At 35.1% G+C, this 13,526-nt stretch overlaps 2 long non-coding RNA genes across 2 annotated transcripts; one reads left to right on the forward strand and one right to left on the reverse strand.

Moving 5' to 3' along the window:
- The first annotated feature begins 9,309 nt into the window (after positions 1–9,309).
- On the forward strand, positions 9,310–9,773 carry LOC109185702. The gene is made up of 3 exons (XR_002055023.1): positions 9,310–9,421; positions 9,533–9,631; positions 9,717–9,773. It is a non-coding gene; the product is annotated as an uncharacterized LOC109185702 (long non-coding RNA).
- A 419-nt stretch (positions 9,774–10,192) lies between these two features.
- On the reverse strand, positions 10,193–12,815 carry LOC109185701. Its single transcript, XR_002055021.1, has 3 exons — positions 12,667–12,815; positions 11,805–11,880; positions 10,193–10,396 (listed from the first exon to the last, which is right to left on the reverse strand). It is a non-coding gene; the product is annotated as an uncharacterized LOC109185701 (long non-coding RNA).
- Between the last annotated feature and the right edge of the window lie 711 nt (positions 12,816–13,526).

Below are 13,526 nucleotides of genomic sequence, written 5' to 3' on the forward strand. Positions count from 1 at the left end.
CAAAAAGGATAAAAGAAGAAAAGAATTAAGAGGATAAGTGTCAGTACGAGAAGAAGTAAGAGAACAAATATCAGATGAAAGAAGAAGAGATACACCAGTTGAAGTTGCAGTAGAAGTTGCTACTGAGAGTAGACAACAAATCACAGAGGATTTATCCAGTGTATTGCCAGTACACCATACCGAGTCTACCATACCTATTGTGGACCCTGTTCTAGAAAATGAAGATATATTTGCAGACAACTACATAAGAACAGAAGTCTTAGAAGAACAAGTTGGTGATCTCAATCAAGAAGCCGAATCACCAGAAGAAGAAGGAATGCAACTTATTGATACAGTTGTTCTCACAGATCCGAATAGAAGTCCATTCGGATCCTCTCAAAACTTTGTGCAGATGAATGATCAAGATGATGGAATATTTTCATCCTTATTTGCCAAAGTGGCCGAATCCAGTGATGTTGTTTGTCAAACAATTGGAGAAAAATTGGTTGAACAAAACCAAAAGCTAGAACAACAACACACGGATACACGAGTCAATCTGAAGGAATTAATGGAGCATCAAAATATTTTGAAGACTTAGATTGACAAAGCAGAAAGAATTTTGAAAGGAGAATTGACAAAAGGCTTACTTGAAGTGATTCAGCTCATGAAGAAGGAACGAGAAGCAGCTGAAAAGATTAACAACGAACGCCACTTGCGACAAGTCAAGGCAATTCAAGACCAAGAAAGCCGAATCAACAAATTTGAAGTTGAACTCGCAGTTACAACAAACAAGCTTGACAACATACAAACCGTTTCCATTGAAACGCACAACAGTGTTGAAACTGTGAAGGCAAATCAAGACCGAGATTTTAAGACCCTTGCATTTTTGGTTGATAACGCCAAAAGGGGGGAAGAAATTCTCAGTCACTTGGCTTTGCAACAACAAGAATTTATTCTTGGAAGCCAACAACAGCCAGTAATGTCTACTCAAGGTAGAGGCCGAAGCCGCGGACAATCCTCACAAGGACCATCTCAGATTGGTTTTGCTTAGTTCGCGAATCCTAGTCTTGGTACGAGTACATCGAAGGTTGCTGAACAGCGTGGCTGGTTTGAATGCTCTAAGGGTACCGCCACTCAGACAACAATATGGACTAAGGAAAATCTACCAAGCATGATCAAGAAATGTCCTGCAGCCGATCAAGCCCAATGGATCTCGGAGAAGAATAAAGAAGAAGAAGGCAAAAGGAAAAGAACCGAGATGTGGTATGAATTAAGAGATTTCACTGGAAATATGGGCATGAATCTTGGAGAAGAAAGAAGCTTCGAAGAATGTGTCTTATGGTGGGAAAACGGAGTTCTTCCGGGCAACAGTATCAAAGAAGCTTTTGGACACTACATGGCCGGACAGCTTACAAAGAAATTTCAGAATGCAAAGTTCAAAGATGATTTCTTCAAGCTCAGAGAACATGTCAAGGAAATTTTGAAGAAAGACTCTGGTGTGAAGAAACCCAGAAGGTAATATGAAAATTCTCTTAAGCTGATATTTTCTATTTTTGAACCTCTGTTGCGTTTTTCTCAATACTTTCGAAATATATCAATAATAATTTCCCATGGTCTATTTTGAGTGTTTAATTTTATTTGTTTAATGTAATTAGACTTTCGTGAATTAAAAGACAAGAAATATGTCAAACGCACGACAAATTTTTTTTTTTGATGATGATCAAAATAATTAAAAAAAAAAATTCAAGATGCGTTTAGGAGCTTGTCTAAAAATTAATTCACAAGTTTCTTTTGATTGTGTCTAGAAAACCATTGTTAAACTCATCTTGGCTTTGTCAAATAAAATTGAGCAAAAAGATTATTTTTCAAAGACTTAAAGCCAATGACTGAGTATAGGTTTTGGCATTATCAAAAGGGGGGAAATTATTAGGAATAAAGTGTAATGGTTTTGATATGCCAAATATGTATTTGTAGATCCCCCAATTTTATTTCATAGGTCTAGTAGAGTCTTAGACCATGATCGGAAAATTATTTAAGATTGCAAACGAGAAAAACAGAGGAAGATGGATGAAAATAGAAGAAGAAGATATAAAGCCTAAAATCAAGAATTTGTCTGGAGAAAATGACAAATTGAAGAAGAAGATGAATGATACAATATTCACGTCGCTACTACTTAAAGAAATATCCCAGAAGAATTTTCGTGAAGAAAATTATGGTTGGAAGAATGCATGAAATTGACTTGGAGATCAAGCATCTATGGAAAGAAAGGAATACATCAAATATGATTGGAGATTTAATCAATAAGTTGTACGGATGAAGTCGATGATGCTTGATATATTATGCGAAATGGCTATTCAAATTGGGAAGCAATTGAAAGCACCAGGAGTAGATACAATTCAAATCTCACAAGGAATGAAGATGAACTTACAGTGAAAATATTCTCACAAGGAAAAATACTAGTTTAACTAGTATGGGATTAAATTGAAGAATATTTTTAAATCCCAAAGATACAAGGACCACTTCAGAGCTAATCAGAGAAGCCGTTCTACACCCAGATATTCCCACTCAACGTAAAACCAGAGGAAATATCATATGAAGTTTGAGAACCCATTTACATGGAGATGAAGCTCTAACAACGGCTAGCTTATCCTTTCTGACATCTTTGCAGAAGATAAGATAAGATCTCTGACAAAAAGATACAAGATTTCAAAAATGAGAGCGTCTCTTTCCAACGGACAGATTCTCATTACCAGCTATAAAATGATGAAGATATGAAGACTTGAAGATAGAGCAGACAAGAGAGAGCAAGAGCATAAAATACGAACTCATCAAGGAGATCGAATAAAGCAATTAAACTTGAAAGAGCATATAGCAAAAACCTCATTTGGTACAGAGCATACCAAAAATCTTCAAGTGAGAAGTGAGAAAAGAAAAAGAACTCAGAGAGCTTCAAACGAGAAATATTCTGAGAGTTCTTAAACAGAGCAAAGCAGAGCAAAAATATTAAGTGCTTTACTTGGTATATTCAAAGAGAGAAAACACTTAGAGCTATCAAGAGAAATCATTATAGAGTGTTTATCTTCATCAAAGAGACCTGCGCATCATTGAAGATCATCTACAGAGTCTCAGAAGTTGGAAGCAAGACAACACTTGTTTTGGAGCAAAACAAGAGAAGGGAGGAAAGTAGCACGGAGCTGTGAAATCCTGGATTGTCACACGGAGCTGTGAGATCCGAAGCAGCAGTGTCGGAGGCACTGGGCGTGATTAGTGCAGGCTTTGTGATCAAAGCACTAGATCACGGGATACGTTTCTACCGGAGTGTGGAAGACGGGGGGAAAGTAACGCGGAGTCGTGAAATCCTGGGATAGTAGCGTGGCGACGTGAAACCCGAAGTAGCAGTGTGGTGTCACTGGGCGTGATTAGTGCGGGCTTTGTGATCAAAGCACTAGATCACGGAAATTCATTGTATCTTGGAACCAAGGAGTGGTAGATATAGTGAATTGCTTTTGGAGATAAGAGCAAGTGGAGTAGGAGGATTACACCACCTCGCGAACCACTATAATTGTCTTGTGTTCTTTACTGCTTTCTTGACTTACTGCTCTTTACATATTCACTCTACACGAGATATACTGCTCACACAATCTCACACACACTTTATGTTTATTTATTTCCGTTGTGCACCATACTCTAACCATCTAGTTACGAGTTTTGGTTTGTCTCTGGCTTAGCAATTGTTGTGTTGTGCGAAAACGTTTGAAAGTCTATTCACCCCCCCCCCCCTAGACTTTCACCTTACCTCTTTTGGGACCAACAGAGGGGGTGATGTTATCACATTTATGCATGTTCTTATAGCTATTTTGATTCATCTCAGTAATAAATTTATTTAACCGTGCCTATTTAATACTTGTTTTCCTCACTTTCTCATAGAATATAGTTTTACACTTGTTTTGAACGTCTTACGGTGTTTGGTAGTGTTCTTTCACCATTACAGGCTAAGTGTAAAAGCAAGGGGAGAATTTCAAGCACGAGATGATTAAAAGAGGAAGAATTCGAAGCATCAAAGCCTCGACGCGTCGAGCCAGCTTCTCAACGCGTCGAGATCACGGAATGCTGAATTTTTGGAACCTTCCAAAATTAATCCAATTGGGGTGCTACTATAAAAGGATCATCTTCCATCAACCCTAGAAGTTCTTCTTTTCCTAGATTTTAGTGTCTGGAAGGCAATCAAGAGCAAAGCACAAAGAGGACCAATTTGAAGATTTACAACTAGCTTTGGAGTAGAGAACTGGCTAGAAAGATTCGGGAGAATTCTTTCGCTCTTTCTCTCATTCCTTTTGTTATTTGTTCATCTTTAAACATTGTGTTGATTGTTTTTATGGCCATGAGTGGCTAAAACCCTTAGCGATTTTTGGGTGAATTTGTTTATGAACCTATGTGCCCAATTCATTAATTTCTTAATATATTTATGTTTGGTTTTATGATTTGTGTTGCAATCATGTTTTAACCTGTTGTTGTTGGTAATTAATAAAGGCCTAAATTACTTTCTTCATAACCATATTTGTGTCACCAACGAGAGTTGGGTCATAAATTAGGGCACACACGATTGCACCTAATGGTTGGACCTTGGGAAAGGGGAATTTATTGGGAGAATCTTATTCTAGATTGTTGCGCATCGAGAGATGGTAGTAATTGGGAATAATTGAATGCTGACCTTCGATCTTATCGGGTGTTTAAGCCACGGGAGTTAAAATTCACTTGGGCACTACTACAAATTTGACCATAAATATTAGGCTATTAGCATCTGTCATTTGGAACATTTCTTCTACTAGTACCCACTCAAGACTATACACAGATTGGAGATGCCTTTGGAAGTTTTGTACAATGGCCTATACATTTAGTTGGTATAGGAGAGGTGTTATAATAATAATATTATTATTATTATATTAAACCAAGTTAGATGAGTTAGTTTGTTAGAAATAATGGAAGGTGCAGTACTTGGATCATGCATTAAGTCAAATGGAATGTGGCCTTGATGTTAGTTGTACGTGGAGCACTATATTAGCATTACAGGGAGCATTTCCTAATCTTTAGCTTTGTTAGGCTTTGTTAGTTAATTATCATTAGTATAAATAGTCTTTGTATTCAAGCATTCTAAATCAATCAAGTGTTAAGCATTCTTCCCCCTCTCTCTCTTCTCAAATATATATTATATATATATTATAGATATATTATATTATATTTAATATATATTATATTAAATATATTATATTTAATATATCTAACATTTGGTATCAGAGCCAGTCAATTCAACCTTTCAACCCCGAGATATTTCCCTTAGTGAAATATGGCTGCAAATTTCAATATAGTATGGACGGGTCCCAAATTGGACGGGAAACTCGATTACAATTATTGGCAAATTATGATGTCCACACATTTGCAAGCTCAAAATCTTTGGAGCTTTGTTGATCCCGGTCTACCCGAAGGAGCTGATGCAGCCGCTATACGGCGAGATAAATTGGCCTTGGGTCAGATTCACCAAGGTGTTCATTATTCCATTTTTGGGCAATTAGCTCGTGCTCAAACAGCAAAACAAGCTTGGGACATCTTAAAGGTGTCAAATAAAGGAGTCGATCGGGCACAGAAGTCTAAGTTGCAGTCATTGAGAAGGTTGTACGATAATTGTGAGATGACCTCTACAGAAATAGTAGATGCGTATTTCACTCGTCTTATTGATATGGTGAATAAGATGAGGCTATATGGAGATACGATTGAAGATGGTGCAGTGGTTGAAAAACTTCTTCGAACTATGCCGATGAAGTATGACCATGTGGTGGCTTCGATCACAGAGTCACACAAAACTGAGCTCTTATCAATTGCAGAGCTGAAAGGTATGGTAGAAAGTCATATTGACAGGATTGCGCCAAAATCGGAACCACTAGCAGAAGAAGCTTTGAAGAGTCAAGTCACCCTTAATGTGACTGACACTAATCAAAGAGGTGGAGGATCTGGTAGAGGTCGTAGAAGAGGAAGAGGAGGTTCTGGTGGAAGAGGTCGTGGTAACTTCAACCAAGGAGGAGGACGTGGTAACTCCAACCAAGGAAGAGGTAGGTGGAGGTAATACCAAACAAGGTAAATTTCCATTTCATTGCTACAATTGTGGCAAGTATGGGCACAAGATTGCAGATTGTTGGTATAATGAGGACAATCGTGGAAATCAAGCAAATATTGCTGAAAACACTACTAAAAAGTCTGGTGAGAGTTCTGAAACCTTACTTTTTGCCAGTGATAGTTTTTCTGCAGATAAGAACATATGGTTCTTGGATACTGGGTGTAGTAACCATATGTGTGGGAAGAAAGAATTGTTTTCTGAACTGGATGAATCAGTTCGGTCTGAAGTGATATTTGGCAATAAGTAAAAAGTGCCAATTTTTGGAAAAGGTAAAATCTCTATTCAGTTGAAGGATGGTACTCACAATTTTATATCCGATGTGTTCTATGTTCCTGAACTACCCCAAAATTTGTTGAGTATGGGTCAGTTGTCAGAAAAAGGATATAAGATACATATTGCTCAGGGGTGTTGTACCATTGCAGATGCTAAAGGAGTTTTGATTGCAAAGGTAAATATGTCCCAAAATCGACTATTTCCTTTGAAAATTAAGCATACTCTCCTTGCTTGCTTTAATTCTGAAGTTTGTGATGATAATTGGTTATGGCATATGCGGTTTGGGCATTTTCATTTTTCTGGGTTAAACTATCTTGCGAGAAAGGAACTTGTTTCTGATTTACCTGTTGTGAATGTCCCTGATCGTATCTGTGAGATTTGTGTGATTGGGAAGAAGCATAGAGATCCCTTTCCCGTGGGCAAGTCAAGGAGAGCTACAAAACAGTTGGAGATTATTCACTCAGACCTGTGTTCGTTGGAGGTTCCCTCACATGGAGGTTGTAAGTACTTTATTACTTTCATTGATGATTCCAGTAGGAAAACATGGGTTTACTTTCTGAAGCAAAAGTCTGAAGCATGTGATGTTTTCAAACAATTTAAGACTTTTGTTGAAAAGCAAAGTGGTTATGAGATTAAAATCTTGAGAACTGATAGAGGTACGGAATATATTGCTTGTGATAATTTTCTGAAAGAAAAGGGTATTCAGCACCAAATGACAGCTAGATACACTCCACAACAAAACAGAGTGGCTGAGAAGAAGAATAGGTCAATCATGGATATGGTGAGGTGCATGTTGAAATCCAAGAATCTGCCTAAGCCTTTTTGGGCAGAAGCTGTTGCTTGTGCTGTCTATGTGTTGAATAGGTGTCCAACTAAAAGTGTGTGTGATAAGACACCCGAAGAAGCTTGGAGTGGGAGAAAACCCTCTATCAAATATCTCAAGGTTTTTGGATGTTTGGCATGTGCACATGTGCCAGATCCATTGAGAAAGAAGTTGGATGATAAAGGTGAGAAATGCATATTCATTGGTTATAGTGACGCTTCAAAGGCTTATAAACTATACAATCCTGAAACTAAAAAGGTTGTTATAAGTCGTGATGTCACTTTTGATGAATATGGTGCTTGGGATTGGTTAGCTAAAGATGAAAGTTCAGTTGTTATTCCTGTTGTTGAAAATATTGTTGATGAGCAACCGATTCCAGATAATGTCCAGTCTCCTTCACAGCCAGAGTCGTCAGTTCGACGATCTCAGCGCGAGCGCCACTTACCAGCTCGCTTGCAAGATTATGTTTTGGGTCATGATAATGACCTGTCTGATGAAGAGATTGTTCAATTTGCTCTCTTTGCAGATTGTGATCCTTTAACTTTTGAGGAGGCTGCTACAGAAACTCATTGGCTTAAGGCGATGGATGAGGAGATTCGTGCCATTAAAAAGAGTGGTACTTGGGAGTTAACAGATGTACCTCTTGGGAAGAAGCCAATTGGAGTAAAGTGGGTTTACAGAACGAAATACAAGTCCGTATATCCAACTTGAAGACGAAGACATTTCTTAAATTGAAGAAGGAGATATTGGGATGACCAATATATCCAACTTGGTTTAAAGGAGGCAATGTTATAATAATATTATTATTATTATATTAAACCAAGTAAGATGAGTTAGTTTGTTAGAAATAATGGAAGGTGCAGTACTTGGATCATGCATTAAGTCAAATGGAATGTGGCCTTGATGTTAGTTGTACGTGGAGAACAATATTAGCATTACAGGGAGCATTTCCTAATCTTTAGCTTTGTTAGGCTTTGTTAGTTAATTATCATTAGTATAAATAGTCTTTGTATTCAAGCATTCTAAATCAATCAAGTGTTAAGCATTCCTCCCCCTCTCTCTCTTCTCAAATATATATTATATATATATTATAGATATATTATATTATATTTAATATATATTATATTAAATATATTATATTTAATATATCTAACAAGAGGTATGAACTTTTTTTTTATATATATAATTTATTGGATTCCTATTATTTGTAGCTATTAACATAATTACAAATTCTTCTCTTCATAGGAAGAGATAGTGATGAAGGCAAAAGTTGAAAAGAGAACAATGAATGAAAAGAATTATGACTATGGAGAGGAATCGTGTACTAAAGTACGACCCAATTTAGTTGATGATGATACCTTGAAGAGCTTGGGGTTTGAGTGTAATTGGTTGCACAATTTGCTTCGATCGATGCCTAATGATACGGACTACTTTGAATTGGAGTTAGATTCTAATATCTTTCACCATACCAATGTGAGAAGCATATTCGTGATGATGAATGATATTAAAGATTTGTTGACAATGCAATGGCTTGATGTATCCATTATACAAGTCTTTATAATGTAAGTTTGTATATTCGTTTATTTGAAAATCTTAATTATTTAGTAATGTATTACTTAATGATATTAGTGTATTTTTTAATGATTTTTCAGGTATCTTCACCGATTGTGCAATCAAATTGGGGTTGACTTAGTTGGATTTTTGTGTCCAACACAAATAGCAAAGGCAACTCTTGATTTGAATTGTGATGTTGTTACTGCATATATTGGAAATACTATGGTCACATTGCAGGACAAGACATTCATTTTAGCACCATACCATCAATCGTAAGTAATCTATTTTTCTGTTGTGTTTATATAAGTGAATTTGAATTATTACATACTAATTAAATGTGCAATGTATGTATTTATAAATTGTAGAGAGCATTGGTTGCTTCTAGTGATTAATGTTTGTTCGAGGATGGTATATGTTTTGGATCCTTTGGAACGTGACCAGGATATACAACTCAAGCCTGTGGTGAATATGTAAGTAAAAGTATATTTGTATATAAAGTTATTTATATTAGGTGTTATAATTTATGAATTGTGTTTATACATTAATGTTATAGGGCATTACGATCATATATGTGTCAACGGGGTCAAAGAGCAAAAAATCTTGCTCAATGGAAGAATGTTAAGGTAAAATAAAACAATGCTTACTAGCTTTTTTTTTTTTTTTTTTTTTTTTTTTAGTTGTTAGCTTGATTACAAATGAAATAATATTTACTTTATTTTCATTTGTTTTTTTAGTGCCCTCAACAACCGGGAGGTGTTGAGTGTGGATACTATGTTATGAAATATATGCATGATTTATGCACAAAGTATTCCACATATACTTCTTTGGATAAGGTACATATAAAATGATATAACCTAAGTATTTTTTTAATAAATTAATTATAATTTATTACTGAAACAATTAATAATTCTTTTGTAGGTATTTCAAGATCGCACAACGCCATACTCTATTGAAGAAATAGACGAGATTCGTGAAATGTGGGCTAAGTATCTAACTCTATAATAAAGCAAGAAGTTTTGCCAATCATTGTTTCCCGCCCAATGAAAACGACGCAGTTTTGGTTTATTGATATTTATCCATCTAAGAGGTTATTTGTTATGCGCGTGTTATGTGATTATGCATTGGTAGTACGCACAGCCGTTTTCAAAAGGCAACTATTCGTATTAACTTAGCATACACTCTTTGGTTCCCAAGGAGTTCAATTAATGTAGAACTCTTGGAAGTTTAAACAAAATAAATATTAGAAACGCATCAGGCCTACAATTTCGAAGATACATGCAAGTAAATAACAAGAGAATATTATATATATTACACGGAATATGCAGAGTTGCAATCTACAAATACACATTCAATGAGATGTGCGAATTCCAAAACATTGGCTGCTGCTCAAAATAATTGGCAAATTTGAATTATGAACCTGTATAAATACCCCGGTTCTTCATGGCAAAAATCCTTCACACATTAAGTTCAGTTTACTTCCTTTTCGAAATAGTATTGGTCTGTCAAGATGCAAAGCATGTTCATTGCTGTCAAGAACATCAAGCCGGAACACCAGCTCAGGGCAATCCGGGTGAGAGCAGTAAGGGTCTATGAAGTGCCTGATAAAAGGGGAGAAGGGCAGGCCAGTAAGCGCATGGAAGTATTGTTCCATGATGAAGAGGTAGTGTTCTTTATTTTCAAAAAAATCATATTCATGCTATCTACAAATCTAATGGTCTATAAATGTGTATAAATGTTTTTTAGGTTTTTGCCGGGGAGACTACATTCATCATATGCTATCTACTAACCTAATGATCTTTTGCTGTGTAAAATTTTTTGTCTATTTTATTCGCAGGAAGACTACATTCATGCCAGTATTATTAAAAAGGACATTGGAAAGTATAGAGATATAATCAAAGAAGGGAAAGTATTTGAAATCAAGAACTTCATGGCTTCTACAAACTACTATGTCTACAAGATTACAGAACATGACTTCCTAATCAAATTCAACTATAGAACACAAGTGAAGGAGATACATTCTAATGGCTTTCCTTGCAAAATGTTTCGGCTAAAGAGTTTTTTGGCTTTGAAAGATCCTGCTGATGTGAATGACAAGGAATTGATTGGTACTTCCTTAATCTATTTTTAGTAGTGTTTTCTAATATTTTGTTAAATTGGCAGATGTGATTGGAAGGGTGGTTGAGGAGGAAACAAACAGTGATGCAATCTCTGAAGTAAGCCTTTCATAGCCTTACTGCTCTAGAATAATTCTTTTTTATGATGGTGGCTAAATTGGTTTACTGATTCTGTTAATAATAGGAAGCCTCTATTGGAGTGGAAGTTAATAGTCCTGCCTCTATTCAAGCCTCACAAAAGGAAGTAGATGACAGTGCTGACAACTCTGGAGATATTAAAAGGTCACTTTTTGGATGAGTTTTCATCATCCAAAAGTAGGAAGAAGTTGAAGGAAGCACAAATTAAAAAGGAAAAAATGTAATTGTGACCTTGGTTGAAACTGATTGTTGTGGACCTGCCCTATCCAGACTTAAAGACTGTTTTTTTTTGTTCTTATTATGGTTTATTTAATCCTGATGATCTCTAAACAATATTTTTTAGTTCTAATCCTGTTCATCCCTCATTATTAAAGATTATTTTTGGGATATTTTCTAATTATGGTTTACTATCTTGATGAGATTGCCTAATCATTGTTACCATATATTGGTGCCTCTACTGCTACTATTATAAGCTGTTTTGCAGATTTTCTAACTTCCATTTCTGGTGATTGGGAAGGATGATCAAGGTTCAAGGTTTTAAAATGCAGAAACAAGGGACAAAATTTGGCAAGGAACTTATACTTTGTAGATGTAGTTTTGTATATGTTCCATTAGATATTAAACTTCTCCTATAAAACTGTGTAAAGATACTAAGAACATTGAATGGCAAGAACTTTTTAAAACTTTCTAATACAAGTATAACCTCTTAGAACTAAATAACTTGTGCCTAAAATATAAAGATAGGTTTACTCACCTATTTGCAAGTTCTTCTTTTACTGTGTTTGCAACTCTCAAATCCAATTTTGGTCCATGCTGGTGTCCACCAAAAACTGCTAGCACATATGAAAATGAATTAATACACATCACTTAAGTGAAATCTTTGTAATACAAAATAAAGTTAACTAAAATTAACAATAAAATTGTTCAAGTTCAGAATCTAAGTACTAATCTTAGGTTAAGCTTTCAAAGAATCCATATTGAGAAACAAACTACTAATCATAGGGTAGTGCCTGATTCTTAATCTACCAAATCTATTGGTTCCAATAAAGCACAGTAGCATAGAAACACTCAATCTGTTAGAATATCCTTAAATTAGAAGAAATACTTTGATACTACACCTAACTTTAATCTGCTGTGATATAGAATAAAAAAAAAAAAAGCAATTTTTAAAAAAAAAAAATCTAAGTCAAAAAAATTTGGAAAACATCCTTAACTTTTGAAATATTTTAAAATGTGGTGCAATTTAAATAATACAGTAAGTACTGCTCTTAGGTTAAGCTTCAGGAATTATTTATGTATCTAAATAGTTTCATTACTCTACCAAAGCTCTTAATTGTTCTATAGAATGACTTATATATATACAGTAGAAGACTGATAGCTGAAACAAAGAATTCCAAAAAGTATTGGATTAATGGTATATTCATCCAACAATCAAAGAAAGGGCCAATTTGAAGTATATGAACTGGGTCTAAAATTGAGGACAATTTGTTAACAAAATTCTGTTTAATTAAAAGTGTCTATTGCCTTGCAAACTAAAATGAACAAACTTACAAACTATGCAATTATATGCATACAAACTAATCTAAAGAACAGGAAAAAAAATATAACATCTTAACCTATTTGCTTAGATCCCCATGCTGCTTTTAGTTTCTTTGATTGATGTCTTATTTTCTGCTTGATTCTCTACAATTCCACCAGAGCTTGGGTTATTCCATCCTCAACAAAATAAGACAAAGAAAAAAAAAAAAACAGGTTAGAAATTGTATCACTGTATTAAAGAACAACACCAAAAGGAAAGGATACACTGGCACAAAAAACATTTTTAGAGATATTTGGTGAGCTGTCGTAGGCTCCCAAATTAAAACCTTACATACGTAGTAGCGGGAGTAAGGATCGATCCCACGAGGAGTAACTAGTTTAACTTTTGTGCTCAATTTAAAGGTAGGGGGGGTTTGGAATATATCGAGAATAAAGATAAAATAAAGAGAATTTAAATAAACAAGAAATTTAATTGAACGAATAAAGCAATGAAAATGATATATCGAAAACACTTATAATAAGAAACCTTGGTTAGTAAAGATCCACCACCGGAATTCAACACTGATCATTGATTAACAAAGTAATTAATATGCAATTGAATATTTGTCGTGAAATTATTTCATTTCTGTTTTCCCTTAGTTGTAGGTAAATAAAGCACAAGCGGTTTAATTACCCCTAACTACTAAATAACCTAAGACAAGCGCTATAGATTTAATTTAATAGCGGCAATAGGAACTAGGAAAACCGACAAACTAAATAACACAAGCACAAGCGGTTGCATTTAATTTAGGAAAATATTCTTCCCGAGTCCAATTATCACTAAGCCGTCAATAATTAACCCAGTTGCTACTGAATATTAGAATAATTTGTAGCACAACATTATCTAATATAGCAAATAATTATATCAAGTAAATAACTAGTAGGCCTCCCTAGCAAT

This window comes from Ipomoea nil, unplaced genomic scaffold (assembly GCF_001879475.1).
Source record: "Ipomoea nil cultivar Tokyo-kokei standard unplaced genomic scaffold, Asagao_1.1 scaffold1339, whole genome shotgun sequence".
NCBI lineage: Eukaryota > Viridiplantae > Streptophyta > Magnoliopsida > Solanales > Convolvulaceae > Ipomoea > Ipomoea nil.